General features: G+C 44.2%; 1 long non-coding RNA gene across 1 annotated transcript in view; it reads right to left on the bottom strand.

Annotated features, from left to right (window-relative positions):
- Nucleotides 1-5578, bottom strand: part of LOC136157808 (uncharacterized) — a 31613-nt gene extending 26035 nt beyond the window's left edge. Inside the window, exon 1 of the long non-coding RNA XR_010661280.1 lies at nucleotides 5486-5578. This is a non-coding gene — a long non-coding RNA (uncharacterized lncRNA). The remainder of the gene's footprint in view (nucleotides 1-5485) is intronic.
- Between the last annotated feature and the right edge of the window lie 7294 nt (nucleotides 5579-12872).

The raw sequence follows: 12872 nt of genomic DNA, 5'->3' as shown, positions 1-12872 counted from the left end.
AGATGCCAGTTAACAATTTTTGGCAAGAAAACATTTTTTCATTAAAGTTCATATATATGTTTTTAGACAATGTTTTGCACACTTAATTGACTATAGTGTGGTGTAAACATAACTTTTACAAGCCCTGGGAAACCAAAAACAGTGTGCAACTCAATTTATTACAATATTCACTTTATTGCAGTAATTTGGAACCAAATTTTCAGTATCTCCAAAGTATACCTGTAAATGTGCAAGTTTTCATGTTTGGGTGCTGCCCTTTGTCCTCATGTGGATGAATTCTTTGACGAGATCTTTTGGTTTTTAATTTTTTCAGTTGTCAACGTTTATCCTCACTGCCCTCTCAACATTGGCAAAGTTTGCCACTTGTCCTTAATTGGGCTTCTCTGCTTTTAGACTTCTGTTACATTAAACTCAGGGCTTCCTTGGTGACACAGTGTTCAAGAATCCACCTGTACTGTAGGAGACAGGTCATCAGTTCCTGGGTCGAGAAGATCCTCTGCAGAAGGAAATGGCCACCCACTCAAGTATTCTTGCCTGGGAAATCCCATGGACAAAGGAGCCTGGTTGGCTACAGTCCATGGGGTCGCAAAGAATCAGACATGACTGAGCGACTGGACAGGCACACACACACAAACACACATGTATATTATATATACACATGTATATTAAACTGCAGAACAAACTTAAAGCACTGGGCAGACCCAATCCCTTCCTCTGGGGACACTCAGGGCTCCACGGAAACTTTTACTCTACTGGGTCATTAACAAGAAAGGTCTGCCACAGCAGGACCCTGCCTCTGTTGATGGGAGCAATGCATAACTAATGAAGAGGAAAACTGGAAGCCCAACTGCCTGATCAGTCTCAACATCTTTCTAACAATCTCTACATCTCCCAAACTTCACTTTCCGGGATACCTTCCAAAATGAGTACTCCAAATCCACTTCAGCCCACTAAAATTTTTTAAGGTTTTTAAAAATACCTTTCCATTTATTTATGCATTTTCTTTTTGGCCATGTGGCATGCAGGATCCCACTTCCCTGATCAGGGATCCAACCCGTGCTCCCTGCAGCAGAAGCATGGAGTGTTCACCACTGGACCACCAGGGAAGCCCCCACTAACATTCTCAAGTCTATACTTTCTCTTCCTTTCCTCCCAACCTTATGACACTTGGTTTCACAGACAGACGTTAGGCCCAACTTCTTAGTTCCCTGTAACACTTTAAATACGACTTGCCTTGGTCTCTGGCTGTGGATCCTAAGACGTCAGAGATATCCAATAACCTGGGAGATTGAAGAGGAGGTACTGCAGTAGACTTCCCTGGTGGTCCAGTGGTTAAGACTTTATGCTCCCAATGCAGGTGGCTCAGGTTGGATCCCTGGGCAAGGTACTAGATCTCACGAAAATCAAAGATCCCATGTGACACAACTAAGACCTGGCACAGCCAAATAAATAAATGTTTATTTAAACAGAGTAGGTACTGCAAACACCCCAGAGATAGGTACTAGGTCTCTGTTTCAAATTTGAAGTCGTGATGCTTCCATGACCTAGGAAGGGTTCATTACAAAATTTATTAACATCACAGAGACCATAAGAGGCAAAGCCAGGATCTGAACCCAGGTCTTTCTGCTGCCACAGCTCCAGCTGGGTCTATCATTCAGAAGCTAAGCTTCTAATCGTGACAAGGGAGTTCAGAAAGCCTAGCCATGGGCAGAGATGCCAGCCACCTGCAGTGAGCCTAGAAAAAATAAACAAAGCACTGGATTTTCCATTCTATCCCTACTCTGTCAACACAAGGTACCTCTTGGGTGAACATTCCCTTCAGGTGTTTCCCAGCAACTCTAGAAGCATTATCATGACAACCTCCAGTTCAGAAGAGTCTTTCAGAGTTCATTTCTCCTGAATTGCACAGGAACATGAAGTATAGTTATAGGAACAAGGACAGAGGTGTGGCAGGGAAGGGAACGTGAGGAGAGGCTGGAAGTAGTAAGGAGATGACTGGTCTCGCCTTCATACACTTACTTCACTTGCTACAATAAACATGCATTAATGTGGAAAGCATCAAATAAGAAAAGTTAGCTTGTGGCAAAGACAATACTATATGTACATCAAATCCATTTTATTATCTTCTTTCTGCATAGATACTTCCACGTGGAAATGGCCTTTCAGTATTTTTGCTAACTGGATTTTTTTTCAGGTTCTAAGTTTGTAAAAGGATATCTTTCTGAGTATAGTTCCTTTCCCTTCTTCTGCCTCTGAATCACCTTCCCATTCTCATTTTGTTGTGGTGGGTTTGTTCCAAAGGGGAATAAATCAGAGAGGAAATAGTACATGTACTTTACATTCTCATTTAAACAAGGCCTAAAAATGGGGGGGAAATCTTATTAACACTTTTATCCTCCCCTCAGGGACCATTCTGAATTTTACTATCCTAATATTTACTCACTGCTACAGTAAAACCTTGGATAAACCAACAGGGACGGAGTTGTTTTAGAGAGACATGTGCTTCACAGAACTGGGATTTACACATTTGGGCAATAAAATGCTGTTGACTTTTAAATGTTCTGAGGAAAATATTTATGAGCATATTGAATGAAGGATGGTGACACAGACTCACCCAAGTTCCCTGAACACGCCACGCTCCCAGGAGGGGCTGGCACATGCTTTGCTCAGAACAACCTTCCCCTGCCTTTGCCTGTTTAAATCCTCTGCATCCTTAGGCTGCTAGCGGCCAAGACCAATTTCCTCAGGTACACTATATCAATTTTTACTAAAATGCATGAACTGTTCACTTAAAATGGGTGAATTCTGCCGTATGTAAATTGTACCTCAATAGAGCTATGAAGAACGGAAACACACTGTCCAGGAAGTGAAGCCCACCAACCCTCCCCTCAAATGCAGCAGCTTTAAGGCATGGAAATGGGGAGGGAAAGAGTCACACTGGAGAAACCTGATGAAAACTCTATCAGCCAGGACTTCCGACTTCCAGTGCCTAAGACTCCCCCCTCCAAACAGGGGGTCGGGGTTCGAACCCTGGTCTCACATGTGGCAACTAAGAGTTTGCATGCCTCAACCCAGCACAACCAAATAAACAATAAATATTTTAAAAAATTAACCCCATCACCATATACAATTATGCTTGTGTGATTTGTTCGCTATATCTTTGGCACAAGGTAAGGACCTAGTTCTTGATACGCATTTAGTAATAAACATAGAGCAAGTACAGTGTCAGAGAATGTAAGTTCCATGACAACAGAATTGTGTCTGTCCTGTAGTCCTCTGTATCCCCATCACCTAGAGGTGCCTGGCACATGGAGACAGTCAACAAAGACTCCTCCCCAAGTTGAGCCAAGGAATTCTTTCCCCAATGGTTTGTTTGAATTTGGGATAAACACATTTTAGCTCAATCTGCCACGTTTCTTCAATGAAAGTCTATGGAAATATTGATGGAAATAATGTTTCTCACCAGATAAACAAAGAGGCATGTGGGTCTTGGCTGTAATGAGAGAAGAAAGAAGCCAACACTCAGAGTGAAGGAGGGGAAAGAGGCAGAGCAAGAGGCCACCGGGATGCCCCCCAGGGATATCCTGTCTGGTTCCCAGGCAACTGGGATCTTCTGTGTCCTGGCTGCCATGCAAAGTTCAATGAACTTGACCATGAGATCCTGTTGCTTGATTCAATTTCACCAACACTTTATCTGTGACATGTTTGACTAGCTTGTGTTTCTGTCATGAAAGATGTTGGATCAAATAAATGTGGGAACTATCAAGAGAAGGAAAAGAGACAATAGAGCAGAAATGGTGATCAGAAAGGGAATGTAGAGGCTATAAAAAGGAAAGAAGAGGAAGAACTGAAAGAAATGAAAATGGCCTGATGAGTACACAGAAACAAGCATGAGTTTCAAAGTGTTATGAATTTATAAGAGCTGAAATTCCAAAATATGCAAACAGCTCATACAACTCAATAACAAAAAAAAACAGAAAATCCAATCAAATGATGGGTAGAAGACCTAATCATTTCTCCAAAGAAGAATGGCCAATAGGCATATGGAAAATATGCTCATCATCGCTAATCACTGCTGCTGCTGCTGCTGCTAAGTCATGTCAGTCGTGTTCAACTCTGTGCGACCCCATAGACGGCAGCCCACAAGGCTCCTCTGTCCCTGGGATTCTCCAGGCAAGAATACTGGAATGGGTTGCCATTTCCTTCTCCTTGCTAATCACTAGAGAAATGCAAATTAAAACTACAGCGAGATACTACCTCATACCAGTCAGAATGACCATCATTAAAAATAATAAATGCTGGAGAGGATGTGGAGAAAATGGAACTGTCCTACACTGCTATAGCAGGTGAAGTGAAAGTGTTAGTTGCCCAGCTGTGTCGACTCTCTGAGACCCCATGGACTGTAGCTCGCCAGGCTCCTCTGTTCATGCAATTCTCCAGGCAAGAATACTGGAGTGGGTAGCCATTCCCTTCTCCAGTGGATCTTCCCAACCCAGAGATTAAACCCAGGTCTCCCTCATTGCAGGCAGATTCTTTACCATCTGAGTCACCAGGAAAGATAGTGTAGAAGTTCTTTTAAAAACTAAAAATAGAGTTGCCTTATGATCAAGCAATCCCACTCCTGGCCAAATATCCAAAGGAAACTATAATTCGAAAAAATATATGCATCCTAATGTTCATAGCAGCCCTGTTTACAATAGCCAAGACATGGAAACATCCCAAATGTCCATCAACAGACGAATGGATAAAAAAGATGTGGTACATTTATACAATGGAATATTACTCAGCCATAATGCCATTTGCAGCACCATGGATGGACCTACAGATTATTATACTAAGTCAGACAGAAAGACAAATATCATATGATATCACTTATATGTTGGATCTAAAATATTATATAAATAAACTTATTTGCAAAACAGAAACAGACTCACAGACATAGAAAATAAATTTATGGTTACCAAAGGGGAAAGGTAGGAGGGATAAATTAGGAGTCTAGGATGATCAAATATGCACTACTGTGTATAAAATAAACAACAAGGCCCTACTGTATAGCACAGGGAACTATATTCAACATCCTGTAATAAACCATAATGGAAAAGGATTTGAAAAAGTATACACAGATATAGAACTGAATCACTTCGCTATACACCTGAAATGAACACAATGTTGTAAATCAACTATGCTTCCATTTAAAAATAAGTAAATAAGAATCAAAGTGTTGTGAATTCATTCATTCAACAAAGATGCACTGCATGTGTTTTAAATCTTTTCGGTCATCTCTGACTCTCTGCAACCCCATGGACTATAACCTGCCAAACTTCTCTGTCCCTGGGATTCTCCAGGCAAGAATACTGGAGAGGGTTGCCATGTCCGTCTCCAGGGGATCTTTCCAACCCAGTGATTGAACCCGAGTCTCTTATGTCTCCTGGATTGGCAGGTGGGTTCTCTACCTGGGAAGCCTAAAGATACACTAAGCACTTACCATATGCCAGGTTCCACTCCAGGTGTCAGGAATACGGCACTCAACCAAAATGACAGACATGACCACTCTAAAGAGCTTGCATCCTGGTGGGGGATGGAGGGGAGGGACAGAAAGTAAGCAAACAAATAACTAAACAAGAGGGAAACCAGAGTCTGGTGAGTATTTAGATAGCAATCTCAAATACAGTGTGACTGAGAGACAACTTTATATTGGTTGATCAGGGAAAGTGAAAGTGAAAGTCACTCAGTTGTGTCCAACACTTTGCAATGAATGCCATGGACTCTACAGTCCACGGAATTCTCCAGACCAAATACTGGAGTGGGTAGCCATTCCCTTCTCCAGGGAATCTTCCCAACCCAGGGATCGAACCCACGTCTCCCACATGGCAGGCAGATTTCTTTGCTCTTCGAAGGACAAGAAGATGCAACCAGAGTGAAGGTGGTAGAGGGCGTGTGGGGGCAATGATCCAGTCTGAGGGAGGAACCACGGCTCTAGGGCTCCAAGGAAGGTTCTGAAGCACAGGAAGCGGGTGGCCTTGGGGGGACTTTTGGTAATGTCCAGGGACATTCTGTCCTCACAAGGTGGTTGCAGGGGGTGGTGACACTGGCATCTAAGGGTTAAAAGTCAGGGATACTGCTGACCTACCATGCAAGGGACAAACCCACAGGCAAAGGGTCATCCAAAATGTCAGTGGTTCCAGGTGGAAAAACTGCCCTGAGACCATTCCAGCCTTGGCATCTTCAAGGTGTAGAAAACAGGAAACCACACCTGGAAAAGAAAAGAGGAGCACACAGGGCTGCCGGGGTCCAGCCCCAGCAGGATCCAGGGGAACCCTCAGGATGAACGGCGTCGGCGAATGAGAGAGAGAGTGAGACAAAGCTCGGGACTGAGTCTGAAGTTTATCTTTGCACGGCCCCTTTATACCCTTAACAACATCTTTGGGGGAAGTGCATATTGCTCACACACAGGGCATCTCAAAACATTACAGCAACTTGACCTTCAACAGAAACTGGATGTCACCCACATACTTTTTCGTTCACAAGAGTCTTTCTTATCATTTGGCCTTCAGGCCTGCTAACATTTTATGGCTTGCACCTGGTGTGACTTAAGCAACTTCAGTAGTCGACCCTGTTTTTCTTATAATTAATCTATTTTCTTTCTAATAAGCGTCATCTCTATGAGAACTAGATAGGATTACATTTTTACAGAACAGAAATGCGAAGGACTGCAGAAACAGCAGATATGGCACAAAACAGGCTCTTAGTCTAAAAGTTAACTACCTGCAAGAAGTCGCCAGCTAATCTCTATCTAAACTATTTTCTTTAGGCACATTTGTGGCTATCATATTTGTGGAGCTTTTCTCACCCCGTGAAGGGGCCTATGCTTAATAGTTTCTTTTGTTAGCGTACTGTGCTTAGGATGTTTAGAACAATCAAGAGCATTTTTTGCAATGAGAGCACATATTTATCACACAAGCCAGAATGCCAGCAAAAGGGTTTGAATTGAAGCATTTCCTTCATCCCTGGCCCCTTCATAGGGTACCAGCATCCAGGAGATTTATTAATTAGCTTTTAAGTTGGTCTTTATTCAGTGAAAGAGGAGCAGGAGAGCTCTCGGCAGGCAACACAAGAATCTGCAGCAGGGCAAATAAGAACAACAGCAGAAAAGGGGGGAGGATATACAGTGGGGTAGAGGCCGAGGCCAACCTGGAGGGTCCTTTATCCTAGACGGCCTTGCCTGTCAGGTTTTTTCCTCATGACCTCGTCATGGATGGGGTCCTGTATGGCCTTGCCTGCCCGGTATTTTCTTCATGACCTCGTCACGGGCGGGACCTCCCACAACGGCTCCCGGCACACCCGGGAAATCACCCGCTTTGTACACCTTGGTGAGAAGCTGACATCTCATTCTATACGTGGCAAGGAGCCCACAAATGTTTTAAAACCGGGCAGTAAACATGGACTAATTTATTTTTGGAGACAATCACACCAGTTTGTGTGTGGAATGTAGGGGGAGGGGCAAGTGTGAGTGAAAGAAACCAGGTGGGTGGCTTCTAATAGTAGACAGAAGTGATGGCAGCTTGGATGTTCATCATGGCAGGAGAGACAGAGAAGAGCTGAGATGGATTTCAGAGGTCATATTCATAGGTCTTGATGATAAAGTGAACTTAGAAGGTGAGGAAAAAAGGAATCCAAGATTCACTGAAGGATTCGCGGCCAGCTTCATGGGGGTGTGATCAATGCCAAGAGATGTCCCCACCCCAGGCTGGTGGGGACCTTAGTGGAGGTTCAGGGCCACCCTGGATCCAGGTACTGGGCAGGTCCCAGCACAGAGGCTTCAATGCCCCCAGGATGGCCAGTACACTGGGGATGGGGGCACAACCCTGAAAGGAGGAGGAATTTACCACCTTATTCCTGCCCATCTTCATGTAGCACCAGGTCTGGCAAATTCTATAGCTTATCCTGCTTAAAAGCTATTTGGGGCAACCCGACGCTCAGTTAGTGTCATTTACCAAAACAGAAAAGAGCAGGGTGGGGTAAGAGGTGCAGTTTGGGACATATTTAACTTCGAGATGCCTGTGAGACATCACACTGACAAGACCAAGTAGGCAATTGTGTACATCTACCTACAGCTCCCTACCTCCCTCCATGCTGGGCTTCTGGTGGCTCAGCTGGTAAAAATCCACCTGCAATGCAGGAGACCTGGGTTCAGTCCCTGGGCTGGGAAGATCCCCTGAAGAAGGGAACGACTACCCCTCCAGTATTCTGGCCTGGAGAACTCCAGGGACTGTATAGTCCATGAGGTCGCAAAGAACCAGACACAACTGAGTAACTTTCACTTTCACTTCACCTACAGCTCAGGAAAGGTATGAAGTTGTATAGAATTCATCTGCTGGTAGATAGTGTTTAAAGCCATGAGAATGATGGCGCAGCTGTTATGAAAAACAGTACAATGGTTCCTAACACCATTAAACACAGAATTACCAGAGAATCCAGCAATTTCACTTCTGGGCAAAAGAAGAGAAAGCAGGGACTTGGGCCCATATTTGTACACCCGTGTTCACAGCAACATTATTCACTGTAGCTGAAATATGGAAACAACTCAAATGTTCAAATGCCCATTTACAGATGAAGGAATAAACAGAATGTCGTGTAGACAATGTGATATTGCATGAGTGTGTGCTCAGTCGTGCCCAACTCTTTGTGATCCCACGGACTGTAGCCCACCAGGCTCCTCTGTCAATGGGATTCTCCCAGCAAGAATACTGGAGTGGGCTACCATTTCCTCCTCCAGGGGATCTTCCCAATCCAGGGACTGAACCCATGTCTCCCGCATCTCCTGTACTGTAGGTGGATTCTTTACCGCTGAGCCACCAGGGAAGCCCCACAATGTGATATTACTCAGTTTTAAAAGAGAAGGAAATTCTGACATGTGCTACAGTATGAATGAACTTTTAGGCCATTCGGCTCAGTGAAAGAAGTCAATCACAAAAAGACAATACTGCAGGATTCCACTTATGTGAGGAACCTGGAAGAGTCAAATTCATAAAATGGTGGTTACCAGGGGCTGGGAGCAGAGCGGGATGGGGAGTTATCACTTAATGAGTGTAGAGTCCCAGTTCTGCAAGATGAAGACTTTCTGGAGGTGGATGGTGGTGATGGCCACAAAATGTGAATGCAATTAGCGCCACTGAACTGAGCACCTAGAAATGACTAAAATGGTAAATTTTGTGTTATCCATATTTTACAATTTAAAAATGAACTTATTCATTATTAGTCAATGCTTCCTCTATCCTCAGCACTGTTCTAAATGCTTTCCATGTTTAAAACTCATATAACCCGGGGGACACGGGTTCAAGCCCTAATCAGGAAAGATCCCTCATGCCTCGAAGCAACTAAACCTGAGTGCCACAGCTAATGAAGCCCATGCTCTAGAGCCGTTGAGTCACAACTACTGAAGCCTGTGAGCCTAGAACCCATGCTCCATAACAAGAGAAGCCACTGCAATAAGCCTGTGCACTGCTACTAGAGAGTAGCCCCCGTTCTTCATAGCTAGAGAAAATCTGCATGCCACAAAGAAGACTCAGTGCAGCCAAACATAAATAAATAAATAATTTAAATATTAAAAAACCCCTCATATAACCCCTCATCACCATCTCTAAGGTAGGTCTGATGTTATCAAGCCATTTTACAAACAAGGAAACTAGTGACCAGAGATGTTAAGGAACAGACCTAAGCGCACCCAGCTTCCAACTGGCTAGGGTAGAATTTAACTCAGGTGGTCTGGTTCCAGAGCCCAGGCTTTTTCTTTTTTTTAACACACTGTACTACGTGCCAACTGAGATTATGTCATATGCTATAAGAATACACATTTCACAATAAAACACTAATTTTTAAAGTTAAAGGCTGAATTTACAGCGCACAAGCAGCTAGGTCCTGGCTTTTCATCATATTCCAACATCACTTCCCAGCACAGAGCCTGGCATTGCAGATGCAATGAGAAATCATCCAGAGGTGATCACTGTACCATGTCTGAGAAAACCACTCTATGACCAGAGACACTTTTAGGAAATACATACCAGAGGGTTTCCTCTGAGTGCAAAGAGGCCAGGATCCCCCAGTCCCTTTCCTGGTCCTTAGGAGGATTCAGCCTGGACTCAGCCAGCAGCGGGGCAGGAGGCCAGGAGGGCAGGACCCCAGTCCCAGGACAGGTAGGCCTGGGGGAGAGAGGTGCAGATCTTTGACGTCAGAGAGAGGCAGTTACTGGGCTATTTTTAAGTTGCTCTGCTATGTTATCAGTTAAACCTCTCAAGCAGAAGCAACACCAAGGCCACAGAAACTCCAGGCCTGCAGCTAGGAAAAATATGGTGGCTGGACCATGATATGCAAAAGTTCTCATTTATGAAGCAAAGTTGGAACTGGCTGGCAGAGGGTAGGTAAAAACCACCCATGTAGATTCACTCTAAAGATCAGAATTCCCTTGCTCAGAAACACATCCCAGGGACCTCCCTGGTGATCCAGTGGCTAAGACTCTGCACTCCCAACGCAAGGGGCGCGGGTTCCATCCCCGGTGAGGGAACTGGATCCCACACGCCAAAACTAAGAGTTCGCCTGCCGCAACTAAGACCCCACACAGCCAATAAATAAATAAATACTTAAAAAGAAAGAAAGAAATGCATCCCAGACTGTTAGGAACTCATGGCCAGTGTCAGCTCTGGGCGAGCCTGAGTCACTGAAGTGGATAGAATGCAGGAAAGGGCCAGGTGAAAGGATGCAAAATGTTCTCTTGGCTCAAGTCTTAGGCTATTGGAAAAGGGTGAGCAGCCTTAGATTGATCTCAAGGTCAGAATCTCCATATCCAAATAGCTCTTTCAGACACGGGGAGGCTCAGGTTCCAGAGCAGTGAGTAGGCAGTCCCCCTCAGGTGGAATTTAAGGTGACCCATAGCCACTGCCTTTGAGTATCCTTACCTCTCAGGCCCATTCGTGTGGTGGGAAGGACCCTGACCTCCACTACAGGAGCTGTGTCAGACATTCTGGGTGGGCAAGACCAGCCCTCAAGACCAAGGAGGTTCTGCTGAATACAGCATTAGCATAGCCCAGAGAAAATGTTTTGTCTAACTTATCGGAAATAGCTAAATTTATATGAAGGGAAGCAGAGAAACTAGACTGTTCCGTCATCTTCACTTCCATTCTTACCACTTTTCAAAGAAATTTGGAAAACAACACCTATAATAGTAATCTCAGCGCTCATTAGCTATGTTTTTTTTTTTTTAATTTAATTTTGAAAATTTCAGCTGCGCTGGGTCTTCACTGTGGTGCTCGGGCTTTCTCTAGCTACGGCTCCCGGGTTTTGTTGCTCCACGGCATGTGGGATCTGGATCAAACCTGCGTGCCCTGCATTGGAAGGCAGAGTCTTAACCACTGGGCCACCAGGGAAGTCCTTCACCAGCTATGGTTTTCTCCTAGATTTTAATACTTCAGTTCTCTGATCCTTCCTTAAAGCAAGGCAAATACCAAAAGAACAAACCAACATGTTAACATCATCCCTAGGAAATGACAACCCAATAAGCAAGAGAACACAGCCTCCCTAGGTTACTGAATTCACATCCAGAATTCCACCAAGCAGAAGAAACAAGTGGTAACATTTGGTGCATCCTTTGGTGTTTTCCTAACCCTTCTTTTCCTCCCTATCAGTACATTATGTTGCTGAGAACACAGTCCACATTGAAAGCAGTCTTGTTTTTTCTTTTACACTTAATCAGACTCATTTCTCAACATCGTTAAAAATTATTAATCGAGGTGTTGAACAGCGGCATAATATTACAAGGTGTTTCATGCGGTCATGTATCTAACCATTTCCAATTGTTGGAAGCAACATTGAGGTCGTTTCCAGTCTTTCACGATTACAAATGATGCTGACAGACATCTCTGGTTTATATCCTAGTCTGCGTTTCCGAGCATTTCTTTTGGGGAGATTCTATTAGTGAGATGACTGTCTAATGTATGTATACTAGTTCTGAAGGCTTTGGGAACACAGGAAAAGAGCTGTTTTTTCAGATTCTGTGACTTCGTGGGTCAGGCCCTCTCCCAATACTAATCCAGCATTTAGCCCTATGTTCTTACCAAGGTATCTTCGCCCTCCGCCACCTTTCCACACAAGCACAATTACTACCTCTGATAATTACAGGCTTCTATGATAGGTATGAGGAATTAAAAGGCACCACAGCTGCTACTGGGGGAAAAAGGTGAGGAAGGGCGTAGAAATGCTTGCATTTACGAAGCGCTTTTCCTCCAAAGAGCTCAAAGGTTTTCTGAGACATGGTCTCATTAATCTCCACAGGTCTGTTATTTTTCCTTCTGATACAGGTCCAAACATAAACCTTATTTGTTAACTTGTATTTATCCACTCACTGTGTGCCAGCTTTCGTGATGTTCCTAAAGTAGCTTTTATATTTGGGACTTCTGGTTCACGCGGATGACAAAAAAGCCCCATAGCTCACCCTTAAGGCCCAGAGGAGGAAAACAGGAAGAACAACTGGTTCTCATTTTAAGAAAAAACAACGGACTTCCCTGGTGGTTCACTGGCGAAGAATCCACCCGCCAGTGCAGGGAACACAGGTTCCATCCCTGGTCCAGAAAGATCCCACGTGCCTAGGGGCAGCTAAGCCTGTGCACCACAACTCCTGAGCCTGAGCTCTAGAGACTGTGCTCCCCAACGAGAGAAGCTACAGCAAGAAGTCAGTGCATCACGACCAAAGAGTAGCCCACTCACAACAATGAAGACTGTAGCCAAAATTAACAAATAAATACATTTACATTAAAAAAGAAGGAAAGAATGAATGAACAGAGAAGCTAAGTAACCCAGCACAGAGTGAAAGGGGGACTGAG

This window comes from Muntiacus reevesi, chromosome 2, assembly GCF_963930625.1.
Source record: "Muntiacus reevesi chromosome 2, mMunRee1.1, whole genome shotgun sequence".
NCBI lineage: Eukaryota > Metazoa > Chordata > Mammalia > Artiodactyla > Cervidae > Muntiacus > Muntiacus reevesi.
The sequence above is the reverse complement of the archived record's forward strand: the minus strand, read 5'-3'. Positions and strand labels throughout refer to the sequence as shown.